The sequence below is a fragment of the Geotrypetes seraphini genome, chromosome 1 (genome assembly GCF_902459505.1).
Source record: "Geotrypetes seraphini chromosome 1, aGeoSer1.1, whole genome shotgun sequence".
In the NCBI taxonomy this organism is placed as follows: Eukaryota; Metazoa; Chordata; class Amphibia; order Gymnophiona; family Dermophiidae; genus Geotrypetes; species Geotrypetes seraphini.
Window position 1 is genome coordinate 152,729,252 of NC_047084.1, and position 24,120 is coordinate 152,753,371.

General features: G+C 45.2%; 1 protein-coding gene across 9 annotated transcripts in view; it reads left to right on the forward strand.

Moving 5' to 3' along the window:
* The first annotated feature begins 13,657 nt into the window (after positions 1–13,657).
* Positions 13,658–24,120, forward strand: part of SMAD1 (SMAD family member 1) — a 164,069-nt gene continuing 153,606 nt past the window's right edge. The window contains exons 1-2 of one of the 9 annotated variants that reach the window (XM_033940025.1): positions 13,722–13,790; positions 19,978–20,090. The gene's annotated coding sequence lies outside the window, so the exon portion shown is untranslated. Of the gene's footprint in view, positions 13,791–14,025; positions 14,070–14,323; positions 14,490–14,577; positions 14,672–19,977; positions 20,091–24,120 lie in introns of those variants that run through there. The other 8 variants (XM_033940030.1, XM_033940026.1, XM_033940024.1 and 5 more) reach the window with 8 other exon arrangements.

A 24,120-nucleotide genomic window follows, 5' to 3' on the forward strand; every position in this document is an offset into this window, starting at 1 on the left:
ACATTCTAGAGCTCAGATTGTGACATCATAATGCCTCATTCCACCAATGCCTAAGCTCCGTTCTCATCTGCACAAGCCTCAAACATTTTAAAATCATAAGTAGCAACATTCTAGAGCTCAGATTGTGATGTCATAATGCCTCACTCCACCAATGCCTAAGCTCCGTCCTCATCTGCACAAGTCTCAAACACTTTAAAATCATAAGTAGCAACATACTAGAGCTCAGATTGTGATGTAATAATGCCTCATTCACCAATGCTTAAGCTCCGTCCTATCTGCACAAGCCTCAAACACTTTAAAATCATAAGTAGCAACATACTAGAGCTCAGATTGTGATGTAATAATGCCTCATTCCACCAATGCCTAAGCTCCGTCCTCATCTGCACAAGCCTCAAACACTTTAAAATCATAAGTAGCAACATTCTAGAGCTCAGATTGTGATGTCATAATGTCTCATTCCACCAATGTTTAAGTTCTATCCTCATCTGTACAATCATAAGTAGCAACATTCTAGAGCTCAGATAGTGTTGTCATAATGCCTCGTTCCACCAATGCCTAAGCTCCGTCCTCATCTGCAGAATTCTCAAACTTTAAAATCATAAGTGGCAACATTCTAGTGCTCAGATTGTGATGTCATAATGTCTCATTCCACCAATGCCTAAGCTCCGTCCTCATCTGCAGAAGCCTCAAACACTTTAAAATCATAAGTAGCAACATTCTAGAGCTCAGATTGTGATGTCATAATGCCTCATTCCACCAATGCCTAAGCTCCGTCCTCATCTGCAGAATTCTCAAACTTTAAAATCATAAGTGGCAACATTCTAGAGCTCAGATTGTGATGCCATAATGTCTCATTCCACCAATGCCTAAGCTCCGTCCTCATCTGCAGAAGCCTCAAACACTTTAAAATCATAAGTAGCAACATTCTAGAGCTCAGATTGTGATGTCATAATGCCTCCTTCCACCAATGCCTAAGCTCCTTCCCCATCTGCACAAGCCTCAAACACTTTAAAATCATAAGTGTTTGAGGCTTGTGCGGTTAAGGCAGAGCTTGCAGGAATGGAGCAGGGACAGCGACAAAACTAGTGGGGATGGGACAGGGAAATTGAGTTCCTGGGGGGATGGGGACAAATTTATCCCCATGTCATTCTCTAGCTTGCACCACAGGGATGAGATCTTCTTGTCCAGTCTGCTTTAGACTAGAGCTGTTTCATAATTGACACTAAGGGCTGCGGAAGGAGTGGGGGACAAAGATACCAACAGATTCATATGGCTTTTGACAGAAAACTTGAGCGTATCCTGGGGAGGGGGGTGGGGAACCCAAAGAGAATAGGTGTATAGTTGAGCCTGGATTGGCTTTCTGAGCTCATTAAACTGTTGTGATTCTCAGCTGGGCAGAAGCCCAGGTCACTGCAAATCAGGAGGCCCCAGAGTCCTGGAACTCATAATTACACCGAGAAGCATCTGAGACAGGTTGGTTTTTTTTTAACTGTAGTAAGCGTACAAACTTGTTTATAACGAAGAAGAAAAATTCTGTAAAAGCATTTAATTAAGTAAAAGATGTTAAACAAATATATATTTTCCCCAAATTGAGGTCTCCTTATGGTGTGACTCTGTTGCCCCCTTTCTGATTGGTCCTGCAGCTGAGAAAGGGATTTAATTTGGGGGATTTTAAATCTGGTAAGCTGAAAGTTAGCGCTCCAGGGATATGGCAATGGGTGTTGGAAAATTTTGTTGTATATAGAAAAGATACGAAAAAAGGAAGGTTCAGCCACAGGGACATTGTAAATCATTTGGTTCCCTTATTGCTGCTTTGGCATATTCTAGTGCAATGTGTCTAGTGGTCCTGAATGCTAGGGTTGCTTGGTGAAAACTGTCAATCATGTATTCACTTCCTTCCTAGGGAGATGCTTGTTTTCTGCAAACTAGTTGCTCAGAAATGTTTTTGATCTGCTCTGCAGTTTTATTATTTTCGGGTATTTTTTTCTCTGTGTTCTTCGGAGGCTTGGTGCCCGGAGGTTCCCACTTGGTTGGACCTCTACCTGGGAGAAGATGCAGACTTGCATAACAGAAGTCGGCTGCTACTGTGTTTCCCCAAAAATAAGACACTGTCTTATATTAATTTTGGATCCAAAAAATGCACTAGGTCTTATTTTTGGGGTATAATAATCATCTCTCCCTTCCTCTCCTCCATCCGAATTCTTCATCTTTCCTTTCTCTCACCCACATGGGCAGCATCTTCCCTCCCAGCTCACCCATCCCCTTGTGCCTCCCCTCTGCAGCAACTAACAAGAAACCCCCCCAGCACAAAACATATCTCATTCAAAAACAAAAGCAAAAAGATCCAGCAGTGTTTACATAAACCTCACCGGGGATAAAGAGTGCTTGAAAGAAGCCAACTCACAGTCACCTGTATCATTGGTCTCCCGTACAGTTTTAACAAAACTTTTTCTCTTTTAAAAACAGATCAATATCTCATACAAAAACTAAACTTGTAAGCTTGAACAATTGCTCCACCAGACCGCTGCTGACACGGCCAGTGTTTTGATTCCTGCATCAGGGTAGAGGTCCGCCTTTGCGCTTTCTCCCACACCTGGTTCAGTTTAAGAATCTGGAACTCGGCTTCCCCACACTGCGTCTCTCTCTCATTAACCTCTTGCAAATATTTGTTGTTGCCGCTATCCCTCCCCCCCCCAGAGAAGTGAGCGGCAAACAACCAAGCAGCGGGAGCCCGAAAAAGGCCCGAGGCAATATAACGGAGCGAAGCACAACAGGAGGTTACAACTTGGGAAGGTCAATGGGGGTTTGGCTACACGCGGTGATGGGGGGGGAGGACACGCTGCATTTGCTAGAGCTTATATTAAGACTTACCCCGAAAATCATGCTAGGGCTTATTTTTGGGGAAACACGGTAGCAGGATAAACCTTGCCTGGCCTGCTTTTATATTTTTGAGCTCAGGGGCCATCCCCTGCATACCTGCTCGGACCCCTGATTCAGTAAGGAGCTGGAACGCAGGCTGTTTGGCTTCTTCCCGGCTCATCCTGGACTAACAGTGGGCTGGATGCATGGTACTCCCCTTTCGCGGTGCAGTTTTCCAGCTGCTGAAATTCAATCCGACCTTGGTCCAACTGGCAGCCCGAAGTCCAGGAATCTGAGAGGCAGATTTCTTCTCCCTTAATTCCAGCTGAAATCCTATGCTGAAGCAGGCAAGCACCACATGGCACACTGAGTAATGCTATTGAAGCCTATGGGGAAAATCAGGGGAGTGATGTAGGGTTACCATATGGCTCTAGAAAAAGGAGGATGGATTGAGGCATCCGGGTTTTACTTCCAGGACCTGTATAGTGATCCTCTATCTATACCCTTCTATCCCCTTTTCCTTCAGGAAATTATCTAATCCCTTCTTGAACCCCCAAATCGTACTCTGTCTTATCACACCCTCTATGTGGCTGGGGTGCATGTTGAGGGGAGCTCCCCGCATTACTACTACTGGTGCGCTGCAAACAGATGCTGAAGACCCTCGGCAAGTCAAATAAGCATTCCATATGAGGCTCACAAAAATCTGGCGTATAGCCTTGCACTGGGGGTATCGAAGATCCCAGCAGGGACACCTTGCCAATCCTCCCGGGCTCCACAATGCCTACACGACTGCGCTTGGCCAAACCATGTTCGGAGGGGCCCAGAAATGTTCTCTTTCCCTGGGGACGTACCTCCTGCAGATATCCAGCCATGGTGGACTCGGAGGAGGCTGAGCCTAAGGCTCCCGCACCTCCCCCGTGTGCTCCATCGCTCGCATAACATAGATGCTCCCCAGCCAGCCATCTAGCGCAAACCTGGCATGATATAGGGGTAAGACCACCTGAGGAGTCTATCCCTGTCAAATTTTAAGCAAAATCAAGGGGTTTTGAGTCAGATGGAGGATTCAGAAAAAAATATAATTTTAAATCCAAGATGGCCACCGCCAGTTAAATCACCCCCAACAACGGTCTGTGGAGACTTTTCTGAAAGTAAAAAAATGCAGGGAAAAGAGTTTTAGAGGAGCTCTAGTTGCAGCAATCTTAAAAAATTAGTTTTGAAGACCCTTCCTCCACAATCCCAATTTTCCCCATAGGCTATAATAGCTTTACTCACCTTGCCATGCGGTGCGTGCTTACCTGCCTTAGCTGGAACAAATAGAGAAGAACTCTGCCTCACAGATTTGCTGGACGAACCTGGTGTTCTGGCTGCCAGTCTGACTGAGCCTCAACTCCTGGAAAACCTTGCCACAAAGGGAAGGAGACAAACAGCCTTTGCATAAGCACCTGAGTAAATCAGGGATGCGAGCAGCTGCACAGGGGACAGCCCCTGAGCTTAGAAAATATATAAGTAGGCTGGCTAGTGTCCCCAAGGGCTGATCCTGCTAGCAGCATACTTTCACTGTGTGGGTCTGTATCTTCTCCCAGGCAGAGGTGGGAACCTCTGGGTTCTGAACCTCCAAATGAACACTGAGAAAAATACCGAAAATAATACAACTGCAAAGCATATCAGAAGCACTTCTGAGCAACTTGCTTGCAGAAAACAAACTGGAGGGGGTGGGGGGGGCAGGAGCAGCTCTCTGGGAAGGAAGCGGAATTGAATACGTAATTGGCAGTTTTCTACAAGCAAGGTGCGATTGAGATACAGAACCCTATTGTTTCAGGACCACTAGACACATAACATAAGAATTGCCACTGCTAGGTCAGACCAGTGGTCCATTGTGCCCAGCAGTCCACTCACGCGGCGGCCCTTAGGTCAAAGACTAGTGCCCTATTTGAGTCTAGCCTTACCTGCGTATGTTCTGGTCCAGCAGGAACCTATCTAACCTTTTCTTGAATCCCTGAAGGGTGCTTACCCCTATAACAGCCTCTGGAAGAGCGTTCCAGATTTCTAACATTCTCTGGTTTAAGAAGAACTTCCTTACATTTGTACTTTGTATCCCCTTTTAACTTTAGCGAGTGCCCTCTCGTTCTCTTCACCTCGGAGAGTGAAAAATCTCTCTTTCTCTACTAAGTCAATTCCCTTCAATATCTTGAATGTTTCGATCATGTCCCCTCTCAGTCTCCTCTTCTCAAGGGAGAAGAGGCCCAGTTTCTCTAGCCTCTCATTGTACGGCAGCTCCTCCAGTCCCTTAACCAATTTTGTCGCTCTTCTCTGGACCCTTTTTCAAGTAGTACTATGTCCTTTTAAATGTACGGCGACCAGTGTTGGATGCAGTATTCCAGGTGGGGGCATACCATGCCCCGGTACAGCGACATGATAACCTTCTCAGATCTGTTTCTGATCCCCTTCTTAATCATTCCTAGTATTCTGTTGGCCTTTTTCACCGCCACCACACATTATGTGAACAGTTTAATTGACTTGTCTACAAGTACTCCCAAGTCTTTCCTTGGGGCTCTCTCCAAGTATAGCACCGGACATCCTGTATTCGTGCATATAATTTCCGTTACTGACGGGCATCACCTTGCATTTATCCATGTTGAACCTCATTTGCCAAGTACCTGGCAGAAACCCAAAGAGTAGCAACATTCCAGACCTCAGATTGTGACATCATAATGCCTCATTCCATCAATGCATAAGAACCAAACTCATCAGTGATGTCACAATGGCTTGATCGTCCTATAATTGGCTCACATAAGAACATAAGAGCTGTCAATACTGGCACAGACCAAAGGTCCATCAAGCCCAGTATCCTGTTTCCAACAGTGGCCAACCCAGGTCCCAGGTACCTGGCAAGATCTCAAAGAGTAAAACAGATTTTATACTGCTTATCCTAGGAATAAGCAATAGATTTCCCCAAGTCCATCTTAATAACGGCTAAAAAACCCCACAGAAGTCACTTTCAGAGCCTAGCAATGGAGCAAGGATTGTAGTAGTGTGGCTGGAAAGTTCTTTCCATCGTAAGATGTTGAATAAACTTACAAAAAATTAGCATTGTGCACAAAATGTGTATTATTGCTCTCTGGCACTCCTCTTTTTATGGCATGTGTCCAGGATTTCTTGGCTGAAATTAAGACATCTGCTCTGCTTTTCTGTACCCTTTTTTGAGCCTGCACATTCTCAAACGTTGACCCCAATGGGAGCACATAAGAGAGTCTGTGTGAGTGGAAGTGAATTTTTGCAGGGCCTTCCTCTTTGACACTGTTCAGACAAGTTGTTCTGATATGCTTTCACAGTTTGACAGGACTTAGAAGGGAATATTTTTTTAAGCTGTATCTAGATCAGGGGTATCAAAGTCCTCCTCGAGGGCCGCAATCCAGTCGGGATTTCAGGATTTCCCCAATGAATATGCATGAGATCTATTTGCATGCACTGTTTTCATTGTATGCCAAAAGATCTCATGCATATTAATTGGGGAAATCCTGAAAACCCGACTGGATTGCGGCTCTCGAGGAGGGACTTTGACACCCCTGATCTAGATAATGAAGAAACGTGAAGGTCCTCAAAAAAGAAACATGATGGCAGATAAAGGCCAAATGGCCCATCCAATCTGCCCATCTGCAGTAACCATTATCTTTTCCCATGTGCCTATCTCATGCTTTCTTGAAGTCAGACAGTCTCTGCCTCCACCATCTCTTCTGGGAGACTGTTCCACGCATCTACCCCCCTTTCTGTAAAAAAGTATTTCCTTAGATTACTCCAGAGCCTCTTAACTTCATCCTATGCCCTCTCATTCCAGAGCTTCCTTTCAAATGAAAGAGACTCGACTCATGCGCATTTACATCACATAGTTATTTAAACGTCTCTATCATATGTCCCCTCTCCCACCTTTCCTCCAAAGTATACAGATTGAGATCTTTAACTCTGTCCCCATACGCCTTATCACGAATTCCACACCTTTCTCTGGACCAACTCCATCCTTTTTATATATTTTTGAAAGTGCGGTCTCCAGAATTGCACTCCTAGTAACATAGTAAATGATGGCAGATAAAGACCTAAACGTTCCATCCAGTCTGCCCATTAGTTATACCCATTACAAACACATGATTAAATTAACTTTTCTCTTCTTTGATATTTCTGGGTCATAGACTGTAAAGTCCACCTGGTATTGCCCTAGGTTCCAAATGCTGAAGTTGCTGTCCAAGCTCACTCCAGCCTATCCAACCATCCTGTTTACAGGATATCTACCATAAAGTCTGGCCAATAACATCTCATGTTCCAAGTTAGTGGAGTTCCCGTTGATGCTCTCCCCAGCCCAATCCTACACCAAATCACCACATATGGGACACAGACCGTGTAAGTCTGTACAGTACCAGCCTTAGCTCCTTAATTTACATCCTTCATTTTCTAATTACAGATCCTCTATGTTTATCCCACACTTTTCCTCTCCACCACTTCTCTCGGGTGGGGGGGGGGGGGGGGCATTCCAGGCATCTACCACTCTCTCCATGAAAAATAATTTCCTAACATTGCTCCTGAGTCATATTCCCTGCAACCTAAAAAGACCACTATTACCCCAAGTCCTTTTCTAGAGTACTTTCACCCATTACCAGCCCTCCCATCGTATAGCTGTACCTCAGGTTTCTGTTTCCTACATGCAAGACTTTACATTTCTCTATATTAAACTTCATCTGCCATCTCGCTGCCCATTCTTTTAGTTTGTCAGGTCCCTTTGTAAGTCCTCACAGTCCTCTTTTGTCCCTACTCCACTAGTTTGGTGTCATCTGCAAATTTTATTACTTCGCACTTCGTCCCTGTTTCTAGATCGTTTATAAATACATTGAACAGCAGCGGTCCGAGTACCGACCCCTGTGGAACACCACTCGTGACCCTCCTCCAGTCCGAGTAGTGCCCTTCACTCCTACCCTTTGTTTTCTACCCGCCAACCAATTTTTGATCTATCTATGTACGTTTCCTTCCATCCCATGGTTCTTCAGTTTCCGTAGTAGGCGTTCATGGGGTACCTTGTCAAAGGCTTTTTGGAAATCTAAGTATACGATGTCTATGGGGTCCCCTTTGCAGAATCCATGTTGGCTTGTTTTCATCAGTTTATTCCTTTCTAGATGCTCATCGATGCTGTCTTTTATCAGCGCTTCCGCCATCTTCCCCGGAACTGAAGTCAAATTTACCAGTCTGTAGTTCCCTGGGTCACCTCTTGATCCTTTTTTAAAGATGGGCGTAACATTTTCTATCTTCCAATCCTTCGGGATCACGCCTGTTTTCAGGGATAGATTACAAACCTGCTGTAGTAGTTCTGCTATTTCCTCCTTTAGTTCTTTCAATACCCTAGGGTAGATTTTGTCCGGGCCCGAAGATTTGTCTTCAAGGCTTACCTCCATGGATGTTCATTTTTCCACTTGTTCTCCTTTGAAGATTTTTTTCGGTTCCGGCATGTTGGATGTGTCCTCTTTTGTAAATACTGACAAAAAGAACATGTTTAGTCTATCCGCCACTTCTTTTTCCTCCTTCACCACTCCTTTCCTATCTCCGTCATCCTGCAGTCCCACCTCCTCTCTTGTGGGCTGCTTTCCTTTAACATATCTGAAGAACGGTTTAAAAATTTGCACTTCCCTGGCTAGCTTCTCTTCATATTCTCTTTTTGCTCTTCTAACCATGAAGTGACATTGTTTTTGATACTTCCTGTACTCTTTCCAGTTCTCCCCGGTTTTGTCCTTTTTCCATTTCCGGAATGAACGTTTCTTGTCTCCTATCGCTTTTTTCACTTCTTTAGTTATCCACGCCGGGTCTTTTGCTCGGTTCTTTTTGCATCATTTTCTAAATCTGGGGATATACAGATTTTGCGCATCGCTCACTGTGTCCTTAAATAAAGACCAGGCTTGCTCTACAGTCTGAAATTTCTTTGAGCTGTTCCTAAGTTTCCTTCTTACCATTACTCTCATCGCTTCGTAGTTTCCTTTCTTGAAGTTAAAAGTCATCGCTGGGGTTCTCTTCCCCTTGGATATTCCTACTTCTACTTTGAACTTGATCATATTGTGATCGCTGTTTCCCAACAGTCCCACTGCTTCCACTTCCTTTGCAGGTCCTCTTAGCCCATTGAGGATTAGGTCCAGAGTGGCATTCCCTGTCATCAGTTCTCTGACAAGCTGCTCCATGAAGCAGTCCTGTATAGCCTAGCACATTTTGAGTTTCTAAGACTCCAGTCTATCACAGGATAGTTGAAGTCTCCCATAACAATCGTGTTACTGCTTTTGCATTCTCGCCTCATCTCGGCTTTCATTTCTTCATCATTTGCTTCGGTTTGCCCAGGTGGACGATAGTACAGGCCCATCTTTATCTCGGGCCCATTCCTTCCCGGTATTTTAACCCATAGTGATTCCAATTTGTCGCTCATCGCCACTGTGTCCACTTTGGTCGAGTGTATGTTTTCCTTTATCTATAGGGCTATTCCTCTTCCTTTCTGACCTGACCTGTCTTCGCGATAGAGTTTGTACCCTGGAAGTGCTATGTCCCATTTGTTCTCCTCATTCTACCATGTTTCAGAGACCCCAATGATGTCTAGGTTCTCTTTTTTGGCTATGACTTCTAATTCTCCCATTTTGTTCCTTAGGCTCCTTGCATTAGTGTACATGCAATTTAAGTCCTGGTATTTTTTTGTTTTCATTTTCTTTTCCTGTGCTACTTTCTTCTTATCATCCTCTTCTTGAACTGTCAACTCTTGTTTTTTGCCCATTGTGTCTTCCCAGCATTTTACCCACTCAGTATTTTCTCGGGATACCTTCTTCCGAATCATCGACACTTGGTCGACTGTCGGCTTTTCCCTTCTTCTTAGTTTAAAGCCTGCTCTTTTCCTCTCCTGATGTTGTTTGCTAGAAGTCTGGTTCCTGTTGCACTCAGGTGTAGTCCATCTCTCCTGAAAAGTTTGTTCTTGCCCCAAAACATTGTCCAGTTCCTCATGAAGTGAAACCCCTCTTCCTCACACCATCTCCTCATCCATGCATTTATTGTTTGTAGTTCCGTCTTACTCTTCACATCTGCCCTCGGTACTGGTAGGATCTCTGAAAACGCTATCTTCTGAGTCCTCATCTTCAACTTCCTTCCCAGAATCTTGAACTGTTCGATCAGTGCATTCCTACTGTAGTCTCTCCTGCTGACATCATTTGTCCCTATGTGGATCATCACTGTAGTCTCTTCCGTCTCTGCTCCTTCTAGGTTCCTTTCAATTTTGTCGATGATGTCTCATGCTCTTGCTCCTGGGAGGCAGGTCACTAGGCGTTCCTCTCTCCCTCCTGCTATGTGGCTGTCTACTTGCCTTAGGATTGAGTCTCCCACTAGGATCGCAGACTTTCCTTTTTTCAGTTTTCACTCCGGTTGCAGGTCTGTATCCTTGATGTGCTTCGCTGCTTCTTCTTCTAGGCATCGGCAAGACCATGCCTCCCCTCCTGCGGGATTCCTCTTCCTTGGAGTCAGATTCCTCTTGTTCTCCATTCCATGTGGGTGTATCTACATCTTTCCTATATTGTTCGTGTTCTTCCACCCTCCTGTAGGCCTCCTCAATGAACTCCTCGAGCTCCCTGACTTGCTCCTCGATGTGCCTCTCTCTCTTAGGGTCTTCAGCTGTCCTGATTGGGTCTTCTGCGATGTAAAGTCCCTCCAGTTCTTGTATCCTGTACTTCAGTCGACTAACTTCTTTCTTCAAGCTTTTCAGCTCCTGACACCAACCGCATACATACGACTGCCTCCCTGAGGGGAGGTAATCGTACATATGGCAGTCCGTGCAGTACACTGGAAAGCTCATCTTCTGGATTCCCACTGCTTCCATTGCTGTCCGCCTTTTTGGAGTACTCTTTATTATTGCACTGGTACCCTTTTGCTTGTGTGTGCGTGTGTTCTCTTCTGTGCCTGCTGCTTGCTACTTTCCTATTCCTTGGTTGTATGTTGTTGTTTTTTTTCCCCCTGGTTATTTAGCTGTGTCCTTACCTTGCTCTCCTTCCCTGGTGTTCTTAAGTGTAATGACTCGGCCTTTCTTGAGGCCCTTCACAAAGGTGCTCTCTCTAAGGGGAACCTAAGCGGTTTACATTGAATAGGAATAGTATTTTCCTTATCTGTCCCAGAAGCTCACAATCTAACTCCCTCTTTTACTAAGCCCGATAGAAACATAGAAATTGACGGCAGAAAAGGGCCATAGCCCATCGAGTCTGCCCATACCAATAATCCACTCCCTGATTCTTACTCTCCTAGAGATCCCACATGAATATCCCATTTTTTCTTGAAATCTAACACGCTGCTGGCCTCAATCACCCGCTGAGGCAGCTCGTTCCAATGATCGACCACCCTTTCGGTGAAGAAGTACTTCCTAGCATCACCCTGAAATTTCCCTCCCCTGATTTTCAGCGAGTGTCCTCTGGTTACCGAGGGCCCTGTAAGACTGAAGATATCATCTTTCACCTCTATACGCCCAGTAATATACTTAAAGGTCTCAATCATGTCCCCTCTCTCTCTTCGCTCCTCCAGTGAGTACATCCGCAGTTTTTTTAACCTTTCTTCATACGTGAGATCCTTGAGCCCCAAGACCATCTTGGTAGCCATTCGCTGAACCGACTCAATTCTCAACACATCTTTTCGGTAGTGTGGTCTCCAGAATTGAACACAATACTCGAGATGAGGTCTCACCATGGATCTGTATAGTGGCATTATGACTTCAGGTTTTCTGCTGACAAAACCCCTACGGATACAGCCTATCATTTGTCTTGCCTTGGACGAAGCCTTCTCTACTTGATTGGCAGCCTTCATGTCGTCGCTAATGATCACTCCTAAATCACGTTCCACCGTGGTCCTGGACAAGGTTTCACCATTTAGTGTGTAAGTTCTGTGTGGATTTTTTTTGCCTAGGTGCATTACTTTACATTTTTTAGCATTGAAGCCTAGCTGCCAAGTTGATGACCACTGTTCAAGCTGTTTTAGGTCCTGCGTCATAAAGTCAGGCACACTGCTTTTGCTAACTATGTTGCATAGTTTGGCATCGTCGGCAAACATTGATACTTTTCCTCTAAGTCCTAGGGTCAAATCTCCTATGAATAAATTGAATAGAATCGGCCCTAAGACGGAGCCCTGAGGTACTCCACTCATCACTGCTGACGTTTTGGAGGGGGTACCGTTTACCATCACCCTTTGAAGCCTACCATCTAGCCAATCCCTTACCCAGTGCAGGCTGACGCTATAAATGCTCCAAAGTCTAGGGTTACCAGATTTTCCATCTGGTAAAAGAGGATGTGTGGCCCTGCCCTGTTCCGCAGATGCCCCGATCTCACCAGCTTTTTCAAAACGCAAAGTGCTGGGATTTGAAAAGCCGTCCGGGGAAATACAGAAGACTGGTAACCCTACCGAAGCCCGTAGGAGTTGAATGGATGTCAGAGCATGCACCTGCGTGCCACAGTAAAAGGGGTGGGGGGTGGGGGGCAGCTAACTATGATACCTGTGGCAATGGAGGGTTAAAGCCCCCTTTTATCAAGCTACAGTAGAGCGTTTAAGTGCAGGCCAGTGAGGTAAATGCTCTGACGCTCATAGGAATTGAATGAGCACTCGGGAGCATTTACCTCGCCAGCCTGCGCTAAAATGCTCAACTGCAGCTTGATAAAAGGGGGCCTAAGTGACTTGCCCAAGGTCACAAGGCATGGCCCTGGGATCCAACTCGCAACCTCAGGGTGCTGAGGCAACAGCCACCAACAACAAAAAAGTAAAACAACAATGCTACTCACAATGTCGGCACAATACACATTAAAACTTCTTGACCCTTTCATTGGCAAATGATGAAACAGGCATGTGTAAATTTATTTATTTTAGGTTCAAACAATATTTATTGATGCAAACAACGACAAATACAATGCCAAAGCACCCCAAGGTGCTCGGTACAAACAAATATGCATCAGATATAGTAATATAACAAGCATGGACAAAAGAAAAGGTACATCAACCAAACTCCCCCCCCCCTCCCCAGCCCACTCTACTAAGGGCGAGCGAGGGTAAGGAGAGCGGAAAGGCACTCCGAGGCCCTGGACTCTTATGAGCCCCGAAAATGCCACACCACCCCCTCCCCCCACCGAATCCCCCTTACCCGGTCTGTATCCAAATTCCAGAACCTTCCCAAACCCCTCCCCCCCTCCCCCCCATGGTACTCTCCACCCCTCCCCACCAGTACTCGCCAGTACGCTCCCAGTCCGACTATCTGGGCACCCGGATTAGGACACCCATCTTAAAAATTTATTTATTTTAAACACAAGATCTATAACATAAACCAAAAATTTACATGAACCTTTCATAATTTACAGGTTGGAGTTCTTCCTTCGGCTACTTCTTCTGGAACGTCATTCCTTAAGGAGATATCAATATCAATATTTCATCTATATGTTTATGCATAAAGGCTTCAACGAACACTTGGGGTTTCAGTTGTTTCCTAAAATTCATACGATCTTTTACACTATCTCCTAAAGCCAGGGAGCGAATTCCAAAGTTTTACACCCGTTATTGAAAACATGGTTAGCCCTCATTTTCTTAACGTGACTTCTAGATGGAGATCTCCCATAAGAGCCATAGAAACACGTGTTGCTTCTGAGCAACAACGCCAAATAAAGGGTTAATAGCAGAGGTGGAAACATGCAAATAAGACAGTGTAACAATTTAGAGCAGGGGTAGGGAACTCCGGTCCTTGAGAGCGTATTCCAGTTGGGTTTTCAGGATTTCCTTCATGAATATGCATGAGATCTATTCCCTATAAAGATACTAATATAAAGAGAGGTGGAGTGGAGTCAGAAAGATGCAAGAAAATAATCTTGCGGTACGGGTGGATAAGCATGGTTGAATTTGTAGCCCTTGTGTAGGTGAGCCTAACTAGTTAGTTGCTTAACTAAGGTTAAAGTTATATTTGTTAATGTATTAATGTGATGGAGCAGGGGTAGGGAACTCCGGTCCTCGAGAGCCGTAATCCAGTCGGGTTTTCAGGATTTTCCCAATGAATATGCATGAGATCTATTTGCATGCACTGCTTTCAATAAATATTCATTGGGGAAATCCTGAAAATACGGCTCTCCAAGACCGGAGTTTCCTATCCCTGTGATGGAGGATCTGGGACAGTTTATTCGTAGAGTAGCTGCTGTATTGTTAGTATTTATTTTGGTATATCATTTTTTTTTTTTAATGAATAAAGACTTGTGAGAAGAGCCAAATCTTTTTCTTTCGCCTCCTTCCTAAAGTAGAGGGAGTCTTTTAGAAAAGATTCGCCCCTCGGGCCGGTCCGATTTGTGCATTAGCAGTTTGACCAGCGGCAGCGAGTTTGGCGATGCTCCCTTAAGCCGTGGGTAGTTGGGAGACGCTCCCTTGCCGTGCGTTAACAGCGAGACCGGCTCAATCCAGGCTGGCGCGAGCTGGGAAGAGAGAGAGAGGGGGGTGGGGAGGGGAGAGAGAAGGAAGGAAGAGTCCGGAGCAGAAGGAATAAGAGGAGCGGCAGCGGCTGCGGAGCAGCGAGGACGGCGCACGGAGGAGGCGGAAAGTTGGCTCCGCCGGTTTTTGCTTCTGCCCAGGTTAGTTTTTTTTTTTTGGCTCGCGCCATGGCGCCCGCCTGTTTCCCGGATTTGCTCGCGCCGGGACCGGGGGTGGGGAGGAGGCCGCTGGCTTTTCTCTTCGAGCCTTTTGTGCTGCTGGCGGACACGAGCCGACCGCGCTCGCCCGCGGGTCCCCGCTTGAAAGAGCGCGGCTAGAACGCGTAAGTTTCAGACGGCGCGAGCGCTGCAAACTTCGGTCGTGGGGCTGGTTGTTGTTTTTTTTTAGTGTCTTTATTGTTTCATAGAGAGAGTGTTTTTTTTTTTTGTTTTTTTCTGGTCTCTTAAAACCGTTCGTGCGTTGCTGCGGCTCTTTGGGTTGGGTAGGCTGTGGGAGACGCTGCTGGCCGATCTGATCTTGTTTTGCTTTAGCAAGTTGGGTGGTTTTGTTGTTTTTTTCCCCTAAATTTTATTTTTGGAGCGTTTCCCAGAATACGTTTCTAATAAAAGATTTGAAATTGCTACTTCTTTAGTGATCAGAAATAGGCATCTCCAGTTTTCGCTGTTGCTTTAAGAGGAGAACAAAGTTTTAAGTAATGGGGCTTAGAGGAACTTTTTTTCCTTTCGGATTGAGATGGCGTTGGGAGATTTTGTAGGAGCTTTCTCCTAGATCTCCACAGTTGACCAGCATAGGCCAACGTGCAAAATATCGGATTATAACATATTGTATGTGTTGTTGACCTTCAGTTGTGTCTCTTCGACACACATGTGTCTGTTACGGAAATGATTGCATCTTCGTGTGTTTGTTGCGGCCCTGCCAAATAGATGTTATTGATCGTTAGGGTGAGTGTGTTACCGGCTGAGATTTGGGATACCGTGGTTCAATAAGCTTGTTATTAAACTGTAGATCTATATGTGGAGTCCTGTGGCCTGAGGTCTAGGTGCAAAACAAACCCACAAGTTCGATAGATGGACTGACTTTTAGGGGGGGGGGAAATTGAGTTGTGTGTTGGGCTGTAGCCAAAAATTATATTTGAAAGGGTCTCGTTTGTGTAGCCTTTCAGGACGAAGAGGCATGATTCGCCTTTATAAATAATGGAGTCTGGTTATAATGGAGTCTCTGGAGACTACAGTGAAAGCAGCATTACCAGTCTTTGCAGCCTTTTGCTCCCGATCTTAAATTGATTTACAGCGCAGAACTGGAGCAAAATGATAGATCAGGATGACATGGGGGTCAGGCTGTAAAAGTCCATGATATGAGCCTATTAGTTCAGCCATAACAATTAAACCATATTACAGAGCAGATAAAGGCATGCAGGAGAATTTGACTACAACTGCTTAGAAAGACCCCACCACTCACTTCTGGCTTCCTGTGGATAAATACGAATTTTACTGTCTAGTGAGAAATGCCTGTAAAATGTAATATTATATTCTAGGCAAGTAGCAGGACTAGTGCAAGGCTGTAGGTGATTTAGGGAAATAGTGGTTTCCTCTGCCCCCCTCCTCCCCCCCTCCGGTAAGAAGCAGCCACATAATAGAGAAGTGTGGGGACTTAAAATCTGGCCTGTGCTGGAGGGCCATGTCCCCTTCCATTTCATAACAGAAAGTTGGCATTGGAGTAGGTGGGGATAGGCAGATCTTCAGCCTGCTTTCTTGTTTGGTTGGTTGTTTTATTTTAGTTTTGTAATCTAAATATCATATCGTGTCTTTTTAGTTGCTAGTCTGCCCTTTTGAGCCGTGTGTGGGCCATTGTTAGAAAGGAGGGAATGTCTAAGCTCCACACGGCAGTTTGCCACGCCACCCACTTTCATCTTGGTGTTCTAGGCGATCGCCTGATAGAAGTGCGGCCTGCGCGCGTGTAAACTCTAGATCCCTCTGGTTGTGGAGTATGCTGGCAACTCGCAGATCCATCTCTGTACGCCTGAAATCTCGACAAGACATTCAGTCCCAAGTTTCAACCTGCTTGTCTGATATGGCTGCCTGGATGGCTCTAAAATGAAACATGTCCAAGACAGAGCTCCTTATCTTTCCACCTAAGCCTGTCTCCTCTTCTGTTCTCTGTTTCTGTGAACACCCTCATTCTCTCTGTCTTGTTGGCTTGCAAACTTGAGGTAATCTTTGACTCATCTCTCTTCTCTTCACATATCCAACAGACTGCCAAAATCTGTCATTTTTTTTTCTCTACAGCACAGGTGTCCAACTTGAGGCCAGTGGGGCAAATCTGGCCCGCCTAGTCGTTTTATGCGACCCGCGGTCCAATGCTCCCAGTTTTACCTTGTGGCCGGCTCCCTCTTCCTCACAGCCGTAATGTGCATGGAGCCACGTTGGAGAGAAGGCTTCCGGTTCAGGTGCAGGACGCACGAGGAGCCGCTACACGTGGCTCCGTGCATACTATGGCTGTGAGGAGGAGGGAGCCGGCCTCAAGATAACACTGGGGGGGGGGGGGGCGCATTGGACTGCGGGCCGCATAAAACGGCCAGGTTGGAGCCGGCCAGAAGGTTAGACACCCGCCAGAGGGAGGAACAGCATAGAGAGAGGGAGATAACAAAAGGTAGGGGATATGGTTTTATTTTCAAGTTAGTGTTTGAATTGTGTCAATTTTGAGCATTTTAATCTGCCGTCTTATCATTTGCACTGCTCAGGAAGAAATACATTTTGTTTCTTTTTCTCTGCGGTTTGTACTGCCTGCAGAATCTTGAATTTTAGGGCATTTTTAAAAAATATATTGGTACTTTTAGTTTTTGGTCCCGTATTTGCATAGGGGTTATCTGTGTTCTGGTAGGAATGAATGTTGAGAAGCATACAGTGTGTTTTGTGTAGTTTAATTTTGTGGTTAACCATTGCCATTATGTGTTAAGATTATATTGTGTGTGTGTATATATGTGTGTGTGTGTGTATATATATATATATATATATATATATATATATATATATATATATATATGAAAAATGAATGGAAAAAATGGGGTCTGTCCCGCGACTTAGCCTATGTTTTGGATTTCGGCCCCTTAATGTGATTGAGTTTGACATCCCTGCTCCACAGGGTCACTAAAATCGGACCCTTCCTTTGAGCACACTGCCAAGACCCTCATCCATAGCCTCAACACCTCTCGACTAGTCTGCTGCAACCTGCTTCTCACTGGCCTTCTGCTAAACCAGTGGTCTCAAACTCGCGGCCCCCCCCCCCCCCCCAGGTACTATTTTGAGGCCCTCGGTATGTTTATCGTAATCACAAAAGTAAAATAAATGTTTCTTGATCATACGTCTCTTTAGCTATAAATGCCAATATTATTATTAAGACTTAGCCAAAAGGAAAGATTTATAAACTATAAAGAGTTTTTACCTCATGCAAAATTGTTATTTCTTTAATAAGACATTAACTATTTTTTTTTTTTTGCGGCCCTCCATGTACCTACAAATTCAAAATGTGGCCCTGCAAAGGGTTTGAGTTTGAGACCACTGTGCTAAACCATCTCTCTCTCCCCTTCAAACTATTCAGAACTCTGCTGCATGCCTCATATTCCATTAATGTTGCTATGCCCACATTATCCCTCTCCTCAGGTCACTTCATTGGCTTCCTGTTCGTTTTCCACGTACAATTCAAACTCTTCTTATTGACCTACAAGTGTATTCACGCCACAGCTCCTCAATCTCTCTTCCCCCTTCTTCCCCCCCCACTCATCCTATGTTTCTCTTATCTGTACTCTTCTCTACAGTCAACTACAGACTGTCCCTTCTATCTTGCCGCACTGTATGCGTAAAACGAACGGCCTCAGGCTCTGTCTCTGGCAGTATTCAAAATCAGACTTGGGGCCCACTTCTTTGAAGACTCTTTCAATTCCAAACTCCAACCCACCCTTCTTAAGCACCAATATCTGTCTTGTAATTCCCACACCTGAGCACTGTGTATTGATGTAACTTCTGGTCCAGTTTGTCTCTGTTGACTGGATTGTAAGCTCTTTTGAGCAGGGACTCTCTCTTCTGCATTTTGATGTAAATCACTGTGTATGTCTAGTAGTGCTTTAGAAATAAATACCGTATTTTTCGCACTATAAGATGCACATGACCATAAGATGTATCTGGTTCATAGACAGTGGTGCACAAGACGCCAGTGCGCTGACAATTCAGCGCAAGACAGAAGCGCACGGGGGAAAAAGTAATTTTTAAAGAGGTCTGATGGGGGGGTTTGGGGTGGCAACCCCCCCCCCCCACTTTATTGGCTAGTGTTCGCGCTGCTGTTGGAGGGGAGTTCGGGGGGTTGGAAACCTCCATTATAGCGAAAACGGAACTTTTTCAGATTTTTTTCAGGAAAAATTCAGTTTTCTCTATAATGTGGGGGGTTTCACCCTCATGCCCCCCCCTCGCAACGGCAGCGCGAACACTAACCAATAAAGTGGGAGGGGGTTGCCACCCCAAACCCCCAGTCGGAGCTCTTTAAAAATTACTTTTTCCCCCGTGCGCTTCTGTCATGCGTCGAATTGTCGGCGCGTGATTATCCCATCACCGAAGTACCTAGGTTTAGAGGAGGAAAACAAGAAAAAAATTCTGAACCAAATGTACTAATATATTTAATAAAATATAGCAGAATAATATTTCAACCATGTAAAGTCAACAGCAGTATTTAAGAACCATCCTCACTATTTTTAACAAATGAGGAGAGACTTTAAGGTTCAAGCACTTTTCTAGTTTTCTGTACCCTATCCCACCTCCCTGCCCTGTACTCTGTCCCCCCTCTGGTGGTCTAGTGGTAGGCCGGGACAGGAGAGATCTGTCTTGGTAGGCCAGGACAGGAGTGATCTGTCTCGGCCGACTAACAATATTTTACCCCTCCCCCCCGGTGCCTTTTTTCACCTTTTTAATTAAATCCTGGTGGTCCAGTGGTGTATCGGCAGCTTTCCATGCTCCTGCCCCACGCTGAACCCCTCCCTTGCTGGACGGCTGTCTCAAATCTCGCGGCCAGCGGCGCACAAGGCAGGAACGAGCTTTTTGTGCTCCAGCCTGGGCCTGCGTCGCTCTCTGAATGGCTGCCATCAGTTCTCGTGAGATCTGGTGCTGAGCGTGGAAAGCTTGCTCCTGCCGATACACCGCCGGACCACCAGGATTTCAAAAGGCGGAAAAAAGGTACAAGTTTCCCTGCCAGACAGCCGGGCGCTCACCTAAATTAGCCGGGCAGAGTGCCCGGCTAAAAGACGTTAGGGAGAACGCTGCACATCACGGTCTGACGCAATATTCGCTCCATAAGATGCACAGACATTTCCACCCACTTTTGGGGGGGGAAAAAGTGCGTCTTACGGAGCGAAAAATACAGTAGTAGAAGAGTTCAAGGAATAGCTATTTTTTTATGAGCAAAAGAAAGTAGACTTGGGATTCTTTCTCTCTGGTATATTTTCAGTTGAATCTATTGTATCAGGGTTTTGTTGGGGGTTTTTTGCCTCAAGTTGCTGTAAATGACAATTCTCCAACAGAGACTTTGGATCTTTTGAGCAGCTGTTTCCTTTACCCTAATTAAAATCCTGGTTTTCTCTGATAGGTGCTTTCCTAAATGAACTAATAGCTACGTTGGAATACAGGAGAAGGTAAAAGACACTGTTTTTCATGCTCCTCGTGACTTTGGGCAAGCCAGTTAACACTTCATAGCCCCAGGTACTACTACTTAACATTTCTATAGCGCTGCATTAGAACATTCAAGACACTGTAAGCTCTTCTGAGCAGGGACTATCTACTCAACAAAACTGACAAGTAGGGAGTTCATTAAGCATGAAAGCAACCTTGACTAAGTGAGTCTTGAGCCTGGATTTGAATACAGACAGAGCTAGACATAGTGATTTAGGAGTCCTTTGTAGGCATAAGGTGCAGCAAGAGAGAAAGAACAGAGTCTGGACTTAGCATTAGTGGACAAGGGTACTCTGTCTAAAATGTGTAAACCATACAGAAAAAGTGGTATATCAAGTCCCATCCCCATCCCTTTATTTTTTGCATTGTATACTAGAGAATGACACGGGGTCACATTTTTTCCCTTGCCCACGAGAACTAATTTTCCAGTCCCATCACGGCGAGTTCTTTTCCTATCCCTGTCCCATTCCTGCAAGCTCTGTCCTCATCTGCACAAGCCTCAAACACTTTAAAATCATAAGTAGCAACATTCTAGAGCTCAGATTGTGACGTCATAATGCCTCATTCCACCAATGCCTAAGCTCCGTCCTCATCTGCACAAGCCTCACACACTTTAAAATCATACGTAGCAACATTCTAGATTGTGATGTCATAATGCCTCATTCCACCAATGCCTAAGCGCCATCCTCATCTGCACAAGCCTCAAACACTTTAAAATCGTAAGTGTTCGAGGCTTGTGTGGTTAAGTCAGTTTACAGGAATGGGACAGGGACAAAACCTGCATGGGGGAGGGGGGAATTGAGTTCTTGTGGGGGCGGGGAAAAATTTGTCCCCATGCGATTTCTCTATAGTATTCTACTGGTGGGGAAGGATTAGGCTCCCTTCTGCGGTGTTCTTTATTTACTGAAAGTGGTAAAGTAATTATGTATCTGATGATGCCTGTCTCCATACCCTTTGTTGTTTATAGCTGTGTGGGGTACCTTTTGCTAGTAGCTATGTGGATAAAGAGCTCTTCCTACATGCTCCAGCCACTTGGCTGGCCTGTGGTAAGCAAACAGGCCTCAGCAAGTGTGAAATGCATCTGCATTTCAATTGCCTCTCCTTTTCCCCTTCTCCATAGCTCCTCTGACACTGTGCCCCCCCCCCCAGGCTGTGTGCTTCTATTTGATAATCTGCTGATTTTTGGAGAGATGGGGAAAATGTGGGTGAAGGAGACACCGGGAGAGGAAGGAAGGCTCTGAGGAATGGGAGATGTAGTTTGAAGGATCATATATGCCCAAGGTGCATAGAAGATTTGCTCATGCCATCTGTTGGAAGACATTAAGCCCATGCTACTTTATTTAAATAAGGGAGATAAGTTTGTAAGCTTCCTTAGGACACCACATGTGGTTTTCAGACAATCCACAGTGAATATGCATGAGAGATTTGCAAACAGTGAAGACAGATTTGTATGCAAAACCTGTCTGGTATATTTATTGTGAATATCCTGATTGTCTGGGTGTTTCTTGAGGACTAGATTGAGAACCCTTGTCCTATACATACAAGTACTATTAACTTCATGATCAGAGTTACGAGACAATTAATAGTGTGGGGAGGGGAGAAGGCCAAAATGCGGGACAAATTTTCCCCTGTCCCTGTGGGAACTCATTTTCCCGTCCCAGAGAGCTCTTTTCCTGTCCCTGGCCTGCTCCATTCTTGCAAGCTCCGTCCTCATCCGCACAAGCCTCAAACACTTTAAAATCATAAGTGTTCGAGGCTTGTGCAGTTAAGTCAGAGCTTACAGGGATGGGATAGAGACAGCGACAAAACTCACGAGGACGGGGAATTTGAGTTCTTGCCGGGACAGGGCCAAATTTGTCCCCGTGACATTCTCTAATGCTGACTTAGGATCACAGCGTTAGTATTCTATCAACATAGTGGCACAGTGGTTAAAGCTACAGCCTCAGCACCCTGAGAATGTGGGTTCAAACCCACGCCACTCCTTGTGACTTTGGGCACTTGTCACTTAATCCCCCCATTGTACATTAGATAGTGTGAGCCCACCTGGACAGACAAGGGAAAGAATGCTTGAGTACCTTAATACGTAACGTAAATTGTTCTGAGCTCCTTGGGGAGAATGGTATAGAAATTGAACGAATAAATAAATAACATCCCCTCCCCCATTGCCACAAGTCTAGCATTTGCATGACTATTGTATTGATCTTTCTTCTAACATTATAGTATAAGTTAGGGTTTGGGTGGCCTTGTGGCAGACAGCCCATATTTGAATAGTGAATGTGAGGGAGGTAGGTGACGGAGATGGGGGTGCATTTAAATTTAATTGCTCACATTTACAAATCCCAAAGGCAAGTAAAATTTCAGATATAGTATATCGGTTTTTTTAAAACTTGTATTTCATATCAATGCAATACTTTACATTCTATCTAATCTATCCAGTCATATTCTCCCAAAGGAGCTCAGAACTTTTTGCATGAATTTTACCCCTCCTTTTACAAAAGTGTAGCACGGTTTTTAGTTCCAGCAGTGGCGGTAACAGTTCGGATGCTCATAAGAATTTTATGAGCGCTGGAGCTGTTAGTGCTGGGGCTGGCACTAAAAACCGTGCTACGCTTTTGTAAAAGGAGGAGTAAAATTCATGCAAAAAGTTCTGAGCTCCTTTGGAAGAATATGTTAAAAAAAAAAAAAGGGGGGGGGGTAGTCAAATACTCCAGCATTTTTCCCTGTCTGTCCGAAGCATCATGGGTTTGAACTAGTGTTGCCCGATTTCCGATTTAAATCTATTCACTTCGGGTGAATCGATTCTAATCAATTAAAAAAAAAAAAATCGGCCTCCTGATTCGGTGACTGACCCTCACCCCATAAAGCAGGAGCGGCAGCGCTGCCTCTTGCTGGCGAGCCACTTCCACTCCTGCTTTAGAGGGGGAGGGTCAATCGGGAAGTGCTGCAGTCAGTGTCCTCCAGCTTCTTCCTGGCCTCCCGCTCTTACATTTATCTTATTACAGCAGCGTATCAGCCTGCAGAGAGGATCGCTTGTACTATAATGATCCTTGCAGGCTGCCATCGGTCTCTGCAGCCTGGAAGGATCGCTACAGTCAGGGCTGTGGAGTCGGTAGATAAATGTTCCGACTCTGAATCCTCAGTTTTTTGTACTTTCCGACTCCTCAGTTTTTTGTACTTTCCGACTCCGACTCCTCAGTTTTTTGTACTTTCCGACTCCGCGTGAAACAAGATCTTCATCTGCGTAAAAAGATGTTGTGCGTATGGTGGGAGAGCTTGGTTGGATGAATTTTTCGAGTCTACACCAGTTGATTTCTACCAACGAGGTATTGAAAACCTTGTTGAACGTTGGAAATAAGTTGTAAACAACAACAAGGGAGAATACATTTATAAGTATTGGTGCTCCGAATTGTGTGTTGCGTGCCATATAGTGAAGCACGTGTTCGTTTTGCGGTTACGTGAGGCACTGCATGCATTGGTCTTTATTCTTACAGTAGAGAAGTCATTAATTATAACTTTTTGTGAATTGGGACATTTAAACTTGCTTTTTTTTAAATTCCAATCTAAATTTAGTCGGAGTCGGTGCATTGTTTGGCAACTCCGATTCCGACTCCAGGTACCCGAAATTTCCTCCGACTCCTCGACTCCGACTCCATAGCTCTGGCTACAGTACCGGCGATCCTCTCTGCAGGATGCTCCACTGCTGTAATTAAGTAAAAGTAAGACCGGGAGGCCAGGGGGGGGAATATGCAGGCCTGTGGGTGAGGGAGAATCAGGCCTTCAGGGGGAGTGCAGGTCTTTGAGGGAGGGGGGCCCTGGTGTAGAAGTACATGGAGGGAGGGAAGGGGGGGTTCAAAGAGACATGCATATGCTGGACTGGGAGGAAGAAATAATGGGTCTAAAACAGAAGAGAGGGAGAGATGGTGGACAATGGGATTTAGGGAGGGAAGGAACAGAAAGAGAGAGAGAAGTTGGACACAAAGGATGGTGTAGAGGGAGGGATAGAAATACTGGATAGGAGGGTAGTTGGGAAGAGAAAGGGAGAGCTGGGGGAAGCCACTGA